Below are 15,318 nucleotides of genomic sequence, written 5' to 3'. Positions count from 1 at the left end.
GGCATCTCCTTTTTCCTTTTTTTCTCTTCTCCAAAAATGTAGATGTGTAAGCTAGTCTATAATAAGTATGATTATACTTATTTTATCACATAAAATAAGTCACCCACTAACTCTTTCATCCTCCAATTTTTCGGTCCATATGAAAAATAGACTCCCATTTTATTTTGTCAATTTGTCATATGTTACACAATATGTCACATGTAGTATGTAACATGTTATTAATTAATTTAATGCATATTTATCAAATAAATATCATTATATACATTAATTAAATTAGATGTAACAAATTGTCTAGTGATTCTTGATCACATAAATAAAATGGGTCATATAATTATAATTCACAACATCTTGTAATTATAATTAACCATTCATTCTTATCTCAATTGTTTCACAAACAATAATCAATTTTAGTAATAAAATATTTTAACTACTAAAATAAATCTTATTTATTCAAATTACAATAAGATATAAATATTCTCTCTCACAAATGAATTGTTCAAATTTAAAGAATTGATTAACTTGTATCGACATACAATTAATCAGCTTGTCTATTAAGGGAATTGTCCTATAAGTGTGACCGTAAGGGATCAACTGATCACCACCGTCAAATGACAGTAATGTCAAACTCTAGTTAGCCAATCATTACTGATTAATGTTGATCAGTTGACTATATAAATGAATCATCCCTTACGTATTCTTAACTTGAGATTTAAACATGTGATCGCACTATTGTTGAGGACACATACTCCAATAATTTCCCACTTGTTCGAGACAAGTGTGCATCACCAATTCTCTTGTCCTATTACAATCTCCCACTCAATGCAAGGTGTCTTGCAGGTCGTACTTACATTTGATCATATCTTGAGTGGTTTCCTCGATCTGGAGAGGAACTGTCTGACCGGAATTATATACCATAGATACCTTCCAAGCGTGGCCACGCATTTTCAGTTCACTACTCCTCGAGTGGCCTTGAGATTTCAAACAACCCTGACAAGGGGGTGGACAATTCCTATCGCACTATTCCCTTCGTATAGCCGTAGTTCATCATGACCCAAAATATACTCATGACTTCAGTTACGACAGTCGTAGAGTATAAATCAAAGCCATTCAGAAATTTGTGCCAACTTGGGCAAATAGTCTCTAGTCAAAAGAATCGACTCATAAGAATACTATAGCAGCTCTTGCCACGACCAGGCTTTATGAATTTCCAGAACTCTATAAGCGGTCACTGCCCGACAGAGTGTCTTATACAGCCTGTCTATGTGATCGACTAGTCATCCCATATGACCCTATGGCACTTGAACTTGCCATCAATCGTATCACACTCTAGTCATTTCGATACGTCACCTCTTTTAAGTAACTAGGGGCGAATACTATGTTAATCCAATTCACTTCAATGGGGTTCAATATTGTCTCAACAACCCATTTGGATAGAACAAAGTAATAAATAATGAGTTTTCATAAAGAAACTTAAACGATAAATGCGATTATCTTATATAAACCAAAAACAAAGTTTTTCATTTCATATCTCATAATCTAGTACAAACTTGGCATACGTTTCAGACCCATGAAAATAACATGTTGGTCATGCTTAGCCTGCGATAAAGGCTTGGTTAAAGGATCAGCAATGTTGTCATCCGTCCCAACCTTACAAATCGCTATTTCCTTCCTTTCAATGAAATCTCTAATTACATGAAATTTTCTAAGTACGTGTCTAGACTTATTACTAGATTTGGGATCTTTAGCTTGAAAGATTGCCCCACTATTGCCATAGAAGATCGTGATAGGTTCTTTGGCAGTAGGAGTTATCCTTAGCCCCTCCAAAAATTGCCTAATCCACACGGCTTCCTTGACAGCTTCAGACGCTGCAATGTACTCAGCCTCCGTTGTAGAATCCGCAATGACCGACTCTTTGAAGCTCCTCCAGCTAAACGCCCCACCATTAATTATGAAAACAAAACCAGCCTTGGATTTCAAATCATCCCTATCTATTTGAAAGCTCGAGTCAGTGTAACCCTTCACACTTAGCTCGGAATGTCCTCCAAACACCAAGAATGAATCCTTAGTTCTTCTCATGTACTTAAGGATATTCTTGAGAGTGACTCTCACCTGGTTTGTCTTGATATCTACTTTCCATGCTCAAAGCATATGATACATCAGAACGAGTGCATATCATGGCATACATGATTGATCCCATGGCGGAAGCATAAGGGATCGATTTCATGCGTTCAACATCTTCAGGTTCTGTGGGTGACTGAGACTTGCTCAATGTTACCCCACTACCCATTGGAATAAAACCTCTCTTGGATTGTCCATATTGAAACGTCGAAGAACCTTATCAATATAACACTCTTGACTGAGTGCCAATATCCTCTTGGATCTATCTCTATAGATCCGGATACCCAATATGCGTTGTGCCTCTCCTAAATCCTTCATTTGGAAATGATTCCCTAGCCACCCCTTAACAGAGGTAAGCATTGGTATATCATTGCCAATGAGAAGTATGTCGTCTACATACAAGATTAGAAAGATGACTTTGCTCCCACTAAACTTCATGTATAAACATGGTTCCTCAACACTTCGAGTGAAACCATTCTCTTTTATAACATAATCAAAACGATGATTCCAACTTCTTGATGCTTGCTTAAGACCATGGATGGAACTCTTAAGTTTGCATACCATGTTAGGATTTTTAGGATGTACAAAACCCTCAGGTTGTACCATGTAAACTTCCTCCTCTAAATACCCATTTAGAAAGGCGGTTTTGACATCCATTTGCCATATTTCATAATCATGAAATGCGGCTATCGCTAACATAATCCGAATTAATCTAAGCATGGCTATGGGGGCAAAGGTTTCGTCATAGTGTAAACCATGAACTTGGGTGAAACCTTTTGCAACTAGCCTTGCTTTATAGACATCGTCATGTCCTTCTATACCATTCTTTACCTTAAACATCCATTTGCATTGAAGGGGTCTCACACCTTTAGGCAAATCAACCAAGTCCCATACTTAGTTCTCGTGCATAGATTTTATTTCGGATTGCATGGCTTCTTGCCATAAAGTTGAATTTGGACTAGAAATTGCAGCTTTGTAGGTTGTGGGTTCATCACTTTCCAAAATTAAGACGTCCAATTCGTCATCCAACTCGATGATGTCTATGTATCGATCGGGTTGGTGACTAACCCTGCCTGACCTCCTAGGTTCGGAAAGAAACAATAACTTGATTAGACGATGAAGGAACATCTTATTGCACCTCTTCTCGAGTTTGTGGCTCTTGAACTTTGTCTAGTTCAAATTTTCTCCCACTCTGTCTTCTAGAAAGACAGCCTCATAAGCCACAAACACTTTGTTCATATGATGGTTGTAGAAGTAATACCCACGTGTGTTCTTTGGATATCCTACAAAGTAACACTTGTCAGATTTAGGTGCTAGCTTATCGGAGACTTGTTCTTTACATAAGCTTCACAACCCCAAATTTTCATATATGACAAGTTTGGGACTTTTCCCTTCCATATCTCATATGGAGTTTTATCTACAGTTTTCGTCGGACATTGGTTTAGAGATTTCATGGCCGTTAGAATTGCAAAACCCCAAAACGAATCCGGTAGATCCGTTTAACTTATCATGGATCGAACCATATCTAGTAGGGTTTGATTTTTCCTTTCGGCAACACCATTGAGTTGAGGTGTGCCCGGAGGAGTGTATTGCGATACAATACCACATTCTTTTAAGTGAAAATCGAATTCATTGCTAAGATATTCTCCACCACGATCGGATCGTAGTGCTTTAATCATTTTGTTCAATTGGTTCTCTACTTCCTTTTGAAATTCTTTAAATTTCTAAAAGTTTCACTTTTATATTTGATTAAGTAAACATACCCATAGTTACTTAAATCGTCGGTAAAAGTGACGAAGTAGTCATAATTTCTCCTAGCGGTGATACTCATTGAACCACATACATCGGTGTGTATTAATCTTAACAAATCACTTGCTCGTGTCCCTTTACCACTAAAGGGAGCACGAATCATTTTGCCAAGGAGACAAGATTCGCATATTCCATATGATCGAAAATCAAATGGTCCAATAATTCCAATCGACACTAGCCTTTGGATGTGTTTCTCATTTATGTGACCTAATTGACAATGCCAAATGTATGATTCATTTGGTTCACTTATTTTGAGTCTTTTGGATTGTATGTTACATATGTCTTTGCTTGAGTAAAAAATTCCAAGAACATAAATGCCATTAATTGAAGTGCCTCGGCCTATGGCCAAGTTATTTCTGGAGATTTCACAACAATTATTCTTAATGGCAAAAGAAAATCCATCCATGTCTAACATGGTAACGAAAACGATGTTCTTAGATAAAGAAGCTACAAAATAACAATTATGTAAGTACAACTCAAAGCCATTAGCTAAAACAAGTACATAAGTTCCTTTTGAAGTGGCGGCTACCCTAGCTCCATTTCCAAGTCGGAGATCTACATCACCCTTGTTTAGCTTTTCCACGTTTCTAAGCCTCTGTATGTGATTACAAAGGTGAGAACCACAACCAGTATCCAATACCCACGTTGAGGTGGAAGTATAATTTACATCAATAACAAATATTTCGGAAGAAATATTACCAAGTGGATCGTCAAGTCCATCATTGATATCTCCCAAAAAGATGGGACAATTCCTTACCCAATGGCCCATGCTATGACTATAAAGGCATACATTATTGGTAGTCTCACTAGCCAATAAATCTCTATGGTATGAAGTAGTCCTCTTACTTCTCTTCCTCATCTTGAACTTTTTCTTCTTTACGGCAAGCCTTTTGCGAAAACTCCCACTAGCTTTCTCATTTCTCCTTGCTTCCAAAGACAAGGATCCTATGTTTTTAGTGATGTTGTCTTCACAAGACTTATTCACTAAGTTGCTAGTTGTGATAGGAGGTGAGGAAGTAGTGATGAAGTTAAGAGTACCATCGGAACCGCCAAAATGAATTTCTCTAGTCGTATCAAGATTGTTTAGAGAGCAAATTCCGTCGAACGATTCGTGACATGATTCAATAGTGATCGGTGTTAATGAGTTGGATGAATCCATTATTGCGAAAAAGATAACTACAAAACGGATATGAAGGAAGTTATTTAACATTTATCGTTGCAATACTCGTAAAATTAATACAAGTATTGCATTCATATAGCGACCTCTACCCAACTATCATGAATGATTCCAAGATCCAAAATTCATATTAACTTGGATGTGAGTCAACGGGCCCTCTACATCTTTCACTAATATAACTTGGTGGGTTAACCCTCTTAACCGATTCTACAATTAGAACTCTCGGTCGATGATTTTACATTAAATTCATCTTTAGCCCAAACCTTTTGCGGCTACGGTCGCAAAATACCTTCGTTAAGATCAACCAAACTTTCGAAGTGTAATAACTACTTATTACCCCACTTATCCAACATCAATAGAAGCACCCCGAAAAATCGTATTGTACTCCTCATGAAATTTAGACTCATGGGCTCCTACTATTCGGCAAGGCTAAGTCTCAATCTTTTAAAAGTAAAGGTCTTGTCAATTTATTATCTATCTATTTTAAGTGAAATATAAATCGAATTCTTGATAATTATAATTGACACGGTCGATGACTCGATATGATATGCATGGGTTGTTATGACGATTTAGCAATGCATGCAACATATTAAAGAAATGCAAAACAAATAATAAATTCCTAGTATGACCTTCCTAAAATAGAAAATCAAATAATCTATTACATATTCGGAAACCAACTCCTTTGGTCCCTTTAATCTTCAAGTGACACGCCTCCCAAGAACACCGTCTCCGTCGGAACGCCTTTCCGAATGGCACCGTCTTGAAGAAACTCCGGAGTTACAAATAATAATAAAAATATAAAGATATTCCTATTATACATTTTTAAAATGAAAAACTAATAAAATAAAAGTGATACGAGATCACATTAAATTACAACCGAATCAATATTCCCTTTCATTACGGGTAATATTGATTAAAACTAAGGCCATACTAAGATAAAATTACATAATTCAAAATTATATAAATAAAATATGACATTCAACAATGAAATATGCAGCATTATAATATGTGTCTATTATGCCAAATTATGTGCCAAATTGCCCTATTTAACTTATATCGATTTATATAACCCGGTTTTATGGAAATACGTGATAATAACTTATTAAAATCACAAATCAATACTTAAATCAAATTTAAGTTCAAGTTAATTATCCTAACTTTCTTAGGACTCAAAAATTACTCTTCACTCAATTTTTAACAATAATTCAACTTGATTTAATTTTTATGCTCATTTTTTACCCTAAAATCATACTCCCTCCTATTCACTATATTCTTCCCCTTTCCTTTTTGCACAAGAAATAAGTAAGTGAATTTGGACCACACAAAACACACTACCCCACATGCAATTGAATTTGGACCACACAAATCAACCCAATAAAGAAAATAGAGAAGAAAACCCGAATAATCCGAATAAGGAAATAGGGAAGAATATAGTGAATATGAGGGAGTAACATTTATGAAATAAATCCAAATTAAATTACAATAATTTAAAATTTTGATTTTTAAATTTTTGAACATTCTAGAATATATCCAGGACCCTCATAATATCAAAAATCATGGTTAAATTTTCGAATTTATTTCGAGAAAAATATAGTTGCGATTTATCGGTTTTATCAAATAAAACATCTAAAGTATACAACAATTAATCAAATCAATTTTTAAACTTTAGATCTGATAAGTGGGATATAAATGAAACCTAAAATAATTTTCTCATACCATGTAATTCGTTTTAGCTATTTATGCTAAAATAGTCACTATTTATGCCATTTTTACACTAAAAATTCATAAATCATGCTAAATGAATCAAGTTCATCTCAAATTTTACACAAAGTGAGTAAAATGTGCATGTGACAACATATTAAAATTTCATGGCTATTTCGAAGTTTAATTATATTTAACTATTTTACCTCCATTTAATTCATTTTTATCTCATAAAAATCATAAATCATGAAATAATAATCACATTAATATGAAATTTTACATACAATACATAAAATATTCATGTGAGGTCATATAAAAATTTCAAGGTCAGAAACTTAGTTTAACTATTTTTAGCATTTTAATTTCCATTTTAGTCATAAAAATGTAATAAAATAACTAAAAATCATTAAAATGAGCAATAAAATCCCATAAATCATAAAAATGACCTAAAAGCATTTTAGGACCATAATATACCACATGCATCAATATTTCGTGAATTTATTTAATAAATCACAAATTTTTAGTTTTAACTAAGTTACTAATAACTCAAAAAAACTATAAATCGATTATAAATGCAACATCCTATGCTCTGATACCAATTGTTAGGTTCATATACCTATTATTAGACTCTTCTAATAGTGAACTAATTAACAAATTAACTCTAGTTCATTAAGATCTAGTGCATGCATAACTAATTAAGTGATAAATAAGAAAAACAATGTTCCTTACATTGTTCAATGGCTCGAAATAATGGGAACAAATAAGGTCACCTTTCTTATTTATTCTTGAGCTTAAATGTAATGGATGATCCTCCTTAATCCCAAGTATTGAGATTCTCCTCTTGTTGCACCCAAAACAAATCCCTTAAACTAATATATTAACTAACTAGATTAATATACTAGTATCCTTAAAATAATTCTAATAATATTCTTATTAATACACTAGTAATCTTAAATTGTGATTAGAATTATTGATGAACAATATTCATGTATTCTAAAATAAGTTTTAGAGAGAAGTGGGAGAGAAGATGAGAATGCATGCAAAAATGAATGTAGAGAAGTGAAAATGAGAACAAAATTCTCATCATAAAAGGAGGAAGGGGCCAGGTAGAGTAAGGCCAAAATGGCATCTCCTTTTTTCTTTTTTCTCTTCTCCAAAAATGTAGATGTGTAAGCTAGTCTATAATAGGTATGATTATACTTATTTTATCACATAAAATAAGTCACCCACTAACTCTTTCATCCTCCAATTTTTCGGTCCATATGAAAAATGGACTTCCATTTTATTTTGTCAATTTGTCATATGTTACACAATATGTCACATGTAATATGTAACATGTTATTAATTAATTTAATGCATATTTATCAAATAAATATCATTATATATATTAATTAAATTACATGTAATAAATTGTTTAGTGATTCTTGATCACATAAATTAAATGGGTCATATAATTATAATTCACAACATCTTGTAATTATAATTAACCATTCATTCTTATCTGAATTGTTTCACAAACAATAATCAATTTTAGTAAAAAAATATTTTAAATACTAAAATAAATCTTATTTAATCAAATTACAATAAGATATAAATATTCTCTCTCACAAATGAATTGTTCAAATTTAAGGAATTGATTAACTTGTATCGACATACAATTAATCAACTTGTCTATTAAGGGAATTGTCCTATAGGTGTGACCTTAAGGGATCAACTGATCACCACCGTCAGACGACAGTAATGTCAAACTCTAGTTAGCCAATCATTATTGATTAATGTTGATCAGTTGACTATACAAATGAATAATTCCTTACGTATTCTTAACTTGAGATTTAAACATGTGATCGTACTATTGTTGAGGACACATACTCCAACACTACGGAAACCTCTGATAACGGTGTAGATACCTCATTTCTGCAACTCCCGCCAACCACCTAGTGATGATTGGGCCGCATGTTTGATACGCGGAATGATTTTATGACAGTTTGTAAGTTCATCGACAAGTGATAGCTCAAACACTCGAGTCAACCTCATGGTCGTCATCTACGCACTGATACGTTCGTTTTGACAGTAATTAGAGTTCATTGGGAGTCCGGGTTAAAAACCGCTTCATTTTCTATAAACCGTTTAAAATGTCGAGTTGGAAGATTCCAAAATGTTCTAGAATTCTCTGGATATTTATTCCTAATTTAAATTAATATCCTTAAGGAAATATCTTCCGTATATTGTGTTTCACGGAATAAGGAAGTGTATAACTACCGAAATTCCATAAAAAAAACGCGGAAATCTTTCTTACAGAGGAGGAAACCTCTAGGGAAATGACGCAGCAGGTGCTGCGCCTCTTCCAAGAGTCGCAATGGCTGCTGCGCCTCTTCCACAGCCCTCTTTCCATGCTTTCCAGAATCTTTCCGTGATTTGTTTCTGTATCCGTGCCATACCTCAACTCCTTCGTATGTTTAGTATAAATAGAGACCTTCGGCCTCCATATTTGGTACGCGAGTGTCCGCCCTTCTCTTCTCTATTTGCATTCTAGACCACAATCTTCGCTTGTGACGCCTACGTGCTTGATCAATTGACCACATAAGCTCAGATCATTCTGAGTCCCAGTCACGTTGCATAAACCGACCAATTTGACCAACTCCACTTAATCAATCTAATCAATCTTTTAAATTCTTTAACAAGGGCACTTTCATATTCGCATATTCTAGTCGAGCAATCACTAAGCGACAATTTAGTCAATCTGTAGATACCTCATTTCTACACCTCTCGCCAACCACCCAGTGATGATTGGGCCGCATGTTTGGTACGCGGAACGATTTATGACAATCCGTAAGTTTATCGTCAAGTGATAGCTCAAATATTTGTGTCTACCCCTTGGTCGTCATCTACGCACCTATACGGTCGTTTTAACAGTAATTAGAGTTCATTTGAAGTCCGGGTCAAAAACCGCTTCATTTTCTAAGAAACCGTTTAAAATGCCGAGTCGGAATGAGCTAAAATATTCCGGATATTTGTTCCATAAATTTAAACTTTTATCTTTTGGTAAAATATATATCGTATATCTAATTTTAAAGAATAAGGAAGTATAGATTCACCGCAATTCCATAAAAGAAACACGAAAATCTTTCTTCCGCAGGAGGAAACTTCTGGGGAAATGACGCAGCAGATGCTGCGCCTCTTGGAAGGATCGCAGTAGCTACTGAGCCTCTTCCCCAGCTCGTTTCTGCATGTTTTCAGATTTTTTCCGTGATTTGTTTCCAAAGTTTGAGTCATTCCATAACTCTTCACATTTTTTAGTATAAATAGGGACATTCGTTCTCCATATTTTTCACGCGAGTGTCCGTCTTTCTCTTCTCCCTTTGCATTCTAAGACCGTACTCTAAGCTTTCGATGCCTACGTGCTTGATCAATAGACCACGTAAGCTCAGATCATTCTGAGTTCCAGTCACGTTGCATGACCGACCAATTTGACCACTACACATCAATCAACTTAATCTAAATCCTCTTACGAGGGCACTTTCTTCATACATTCGAGTCGAGCAATCACTAAACATTAACTTAGTTAATCTCGTTTCGTCAAACATGTAAGTCTGAGGGTGTAAATCCCATCTTTTTTTATTGTATTTTATTTTTGTATCAACTAATGTAAGATTCACGTCAAAAATACATTCAAAGCCGACTTCTAAAACCCTTTTATCAAACTGTTTTTACGGATCAGCAGCAACCAGACGTCGAGAAAAACGCACCAGCTGCTGCGCCTCTTCGAAGGGTCGCAGCATCTGCCGCGCCTCTTCCAGAGGCTGCCGCTGCTTCTGCTCTTCTTCTTCATCCTCGGTTTTTCTGTTGTTTCGTTCCTTTTGTTTTATCTTCTTGTTTTCTTTCTTTTCTTTGTACATAAAATAAATTTTAACATATTCCTTTTAATTATCACGTTTTATTTACGACTTACATCCCTTATAATCAATATTTGTGGGTTTTCGTCGCTAAATCGAACCCGGGTTTTAGAAACTCGATTTGTTCATATCAAGTTTCTGGAATTCGTCCTTTGTACATATTTCCATTGTTTGTTTCCAGTTTATCACATCCTTTCAAATTCGTTTTCGTCATTAATCAAACCTAATTCGTCTTAATCCATTTATAATTCGTTCTTAACTCGTTTTGATCCGTTTAAATTCGTGTTTATCGTCTTTATAATGGTTTCATATGTTATTAATATGCTAAATCACTTCCACTCAAGTTAAATATCGATAATCAACCGTAAAATATACCAATGAACATTAACAAACACGCGGTTCTGACTTCACAGCCAGAACTCAACTCAAGAACAGACGCAATAATAGCTGCGCCTTTTCCAAGGGACGCAGCAGTGCTGCGCCTGTTCGGAGCTGAGTTCTGTCCCTGAATTTCCGTGCTCGCTTTGACGTAGACTTTAATTACGTAATTAATTGACTATTAACCTTAATATCACACTTAATCTGTCTTATTTTCTTACTTTAATTTTTAACCCTTTTGTTTTGTTTTCTTTTCTTGAAATTTCCGTCTTGAGCGTATTTTTGACGTAAATCAATTAATTCATTGTAATTTTATTTATTGCTATTTATTATCATTTATTGTATGATTTGTTTGCTTGTATTCATATGTAATTAATTCTAATTCCCAATTCGACATAATTGAGTGCTAATTACTTGTTCACCGACATAGTCTAATTCACATGCTAGGATTAAAACGTTGTTTGTTGCATTGCATGCATATAATCGAAAACATATCAAATACGAACGATTTCTCTAATTATTAGTAGAGGCCGCTATCGAGGCGGGCGAGATTAGGTGTTCATTAAAAGGACTTCCTAATACGTACCCTCACCCCTTACTCCAGATCTCTGTGAACATCCGTGTTTATTGGCATCCACGAGAGTCATTCTAGACATAGAATGCTAAGGGTAACGAGTTCTTAGTGTTCATGTCACTACTTTGTGTCTTGACAAGACACGGGGTATTCGAACGGTTCCAATTTTCCATAAAAATTGGTGGCGACTCCACAAATGCAACGCTTGTCCCAAGCGCCCCGTGGCCCATGTCCACAGTTTGGCGACTCCGCTGGGGATAATACACTTACGTGTTACCCAGGGTGACACTTGAACGAGGTTAGGGAATAGTTTATACGAGACAGTTGTCGGTTTTCATTACTCGGCCTTCTTAGGTCGTTTTATTCGGCCTTCCTAGGCCCAACCCAACCCATTCGACCAATCGTCCCGTCTGGACGGTCCAAATCCTTATCTGGGCCGAAAGATGGATAGCGATTGACGTCAACCATACCATGGTACATACTCTTGTTTGTATCAAGGGCTTTCACTACTCGAGGAAATGGACTAGGAACCGACCTTACTCACGTTTTGCACGGACCTCTCTACAGACCAGGGTTTGATTGCTCGGTATGGCAACCCACCTTTTAAGCCAAAACCTTTTTAAATGCACTCAGCATACCGTTATAATGCCTGTATGAATGCTTGTATCATATGTGATCACCATTTTGTAAACAAAACCATGACGAAATTTCTATAAAATAAAAAAACCCTTTTAAAATGTAAATATTTTCGAAAATAAAAAAACCCTTTTAAAAAACTCTGTCCAAATGTCCAGTTAAAATTCGGGCCTCGAAACCCATTTCAAAAAACTCACCTCGAGTCAGCACTCCTACAACTACACTACAGTTGCCTAGGACAAACATTTCAAAATTTGTCATTCTCAAACCTCACTTAACATAGTGGCACACCCCCACTTCACAAGTTGAGTTTTTTTTTTGAGTAAGTGTGCTAAAATGGTCGATCGTGTTTTGATTCGTCATCCATCTCTTATCCCAAGTTTCCAAGATGCTTGGAACTAGTCACACAAGTGTTAATGGATAACCCCAAAATGGTAATGATCTAATCCTAGATGCATTCGTCCGTCTGCAAACAAGCCAAGACCAAGCTTATGCTCGCCTCAACGCTATTGAAGGCCGAATTATTGCTGTAGAAACTAGGCTTCCTCCTGCAGAGAATGATGTTCCTGAAATGAGCGTGCATGATAATCTTCCACCCTTTGTTGGACAACCAGAAGTTAACCCCCTACTAGGTCCTACTGAAGCTGAAAAGTGACTTCAATACTTGGAGGAGCAACTAATGTACCTTAAGGGAGATGACATCTACAGGGAGAACAATCGCAAGTACGAGGCGGTAAATGCTCAACTGCCTACCAACTTTAACATGACTGACATCCCAAAGTTCCAGGGGCATGAAAACCCTTTCAACCACATCTGTGCCTTCAAAGATTATATGTCTATCAAAGGCATCAAACCCGAGATGTTCCTAAGGATCTTTCCTTCATCTCTCGACACCATTCCTAAGCAATGGTTTTACTCTTTGGAGCACAAGAAAATTGCCACTTAGGACGATGCCACAATTGAGTTCACTAAACAATACGCGGATAATGCTGAGATCCAAGTCAACATGCGCACTCTAGAGGTTCTTACCCAAAACGAGAAAGAAGGCTTCACCAACTTCCTAAGTAGGTGGAGGAAGACTAGCACACAACTTGTTGAACGTCCAGACGAAGCCACTCTTGTGGAAAAGTTCGTGGATAATTTGAGACCTATTTATGAAAACCATTTGAGGTACCAAAACATAAAGTCTTTCAAAGACCTAACTATGCTAGGGACGAGAATTGAAGATGACATCCATAAAGGACTCTTGTCCAAAACGGTAGGTCGTGGATATCAAGGCTAACGAGTCATTCTTATGGCTCTACTAGCAAGACTGATGAGGTTAACCTCGCCGAATCATAAAAAAGAATAGCCCGCAAAGGAAGTTCACAAACATTGGCGATTCATACTCCAATGCTCTGAAAAGATTGATGAAACAAGGTAAGCTCCAACCCATAGGACCTACGCCTCACCCAGAAAAGAAGTCTAGGTTTTGGGATGAGAATGCATATTGCAAGTATCATAGAGGCAAGGGACATGATACAGAGAAATGTTTTAAACTGAAACATGCCCTTCAAGATATGATCGAAGATGGCCGTTTACCCATACCTCCCGGAGGTAAACCTAATAATACTCAGAATCCTCTTGGAGTTCTGATGATCACAGATGAAGAATCCACCTTGGATTGTTCACACCTAATTTCTCCAGTCGAGGATGAGATTCATGCACTAGACGATGAGGGGAGTTATTCCACCATTTCTCCTACCATTGCCGATTTTATCGCATGGGCAAAGAGTGTGAGTAGGCAAGTTTCAGAGCTGGAAGATGTAGTGGCATCCCTACACAATTCAAGCACCACACCCAGGGAAAACGTGCCACTATGTCTATCTCAAGAGTCTACGATGCAAGAGGTAATCGCAGTAGTTGACAGTCTAGTCGAACAAATAATCAGTCTAGAAGCCGAGATCATCAGGGTGAGAGAACTCAGTATCGTCAATGGAATATGGGCCGATCACGGTGAAGATGAATACCTCACAGAACACTATCTAGTCAAGGTTAGTGAGGATATAGTCAAAGCTAGCAAAGATCAAGTTATAGACCACCTTACTCGTTCAGGGCGTCCATATCAAAATGTTTCTCAGAACGGTCCCACGGCTAATGGTCCAGTTACTAAAACCAATGTCCTCACCCCAAATGATGGTGAAGATACATCTACTGACCACTTGCTAAAACAACTGCAGAAGACGAAGGCTGATCTTTCAATCTGGTAACTAGTTGCCAGTTCATTTCCTCATCGCCAGGCTTTGCTGCAAGCAGTGGCTAAATTAAACGTGGCACACTACTCTACGCCTGACGGCGTAGTCAACTTGGTCTTCCAAGATTCAGTTAAACTAAGTAACCCAGTTACTTTTTCAGATGAAGATTTGCCTCCCTTTGGTGCCAGTCATAACCTTGCTCTATACATTACAGTCACATGCCTAAAGAAAAACGTACCAATGACTTTGGTGGATGATGGCTCCGTAGTCAATGTCATACCCGCTACAAGAAAAACAGTCAATAGCGACGGAAATCTTGCGACAGATACAAATTCCGTCGCAAATAAGACCTTGCGACGAAACATTTTAATTTGCGACGGAAATTTGATTTTTTGCGAAGGAATTTTTTTTTGCTATGGAAATACCGTTGTAAGATTTTGCTACGGAAATTCCGTTGCAAATTCGTTGTAAGTTTTTTTTGGGATTTCGCGGGTTTTTTTCACATGCGCGGGAAAAATGTTATGACGGAAAAATTGAATTTGCTACGGAAATTCCGTCGCAAACTAAAAAATTTTTGTCCCACATCGACGAAGAAACACAAATTTCTTGTGTTTATTAAGGTTCTTTCACTTGTTTGTTTGATTGAATTTTTTACTTGAAAATTGACTCGAGAATAGATAAGCGGGTTTGAAAAACGCGGGAAATGACGAAGTTTAAGAAAAAGACAAAAAAAAAATCGTCAAAATTTTTTGCGACGGAAATTCCATTGCAAATTCCGTAGCACGTTTTTTGCGACGG

The sequence above is a fragment of the Silene latifolia genome, chromosome X (assembly GCF_048544455.1).
Source record: "Silene latifolia isolate original U9 population chromosome X, ASM4854445v1, whole genome shotgun sequence".
NCBI lineage: Eukaryota > Viridiplantae > Streptophyta > Magnoliopsida > Caryophyllales > Caryophyllaceae > Silene > Silene latifolia.
The sequence above is the reverse complement of the archived record's forward strand: the minus strand, read 5'-3'. Positions refer to the sequence as shown.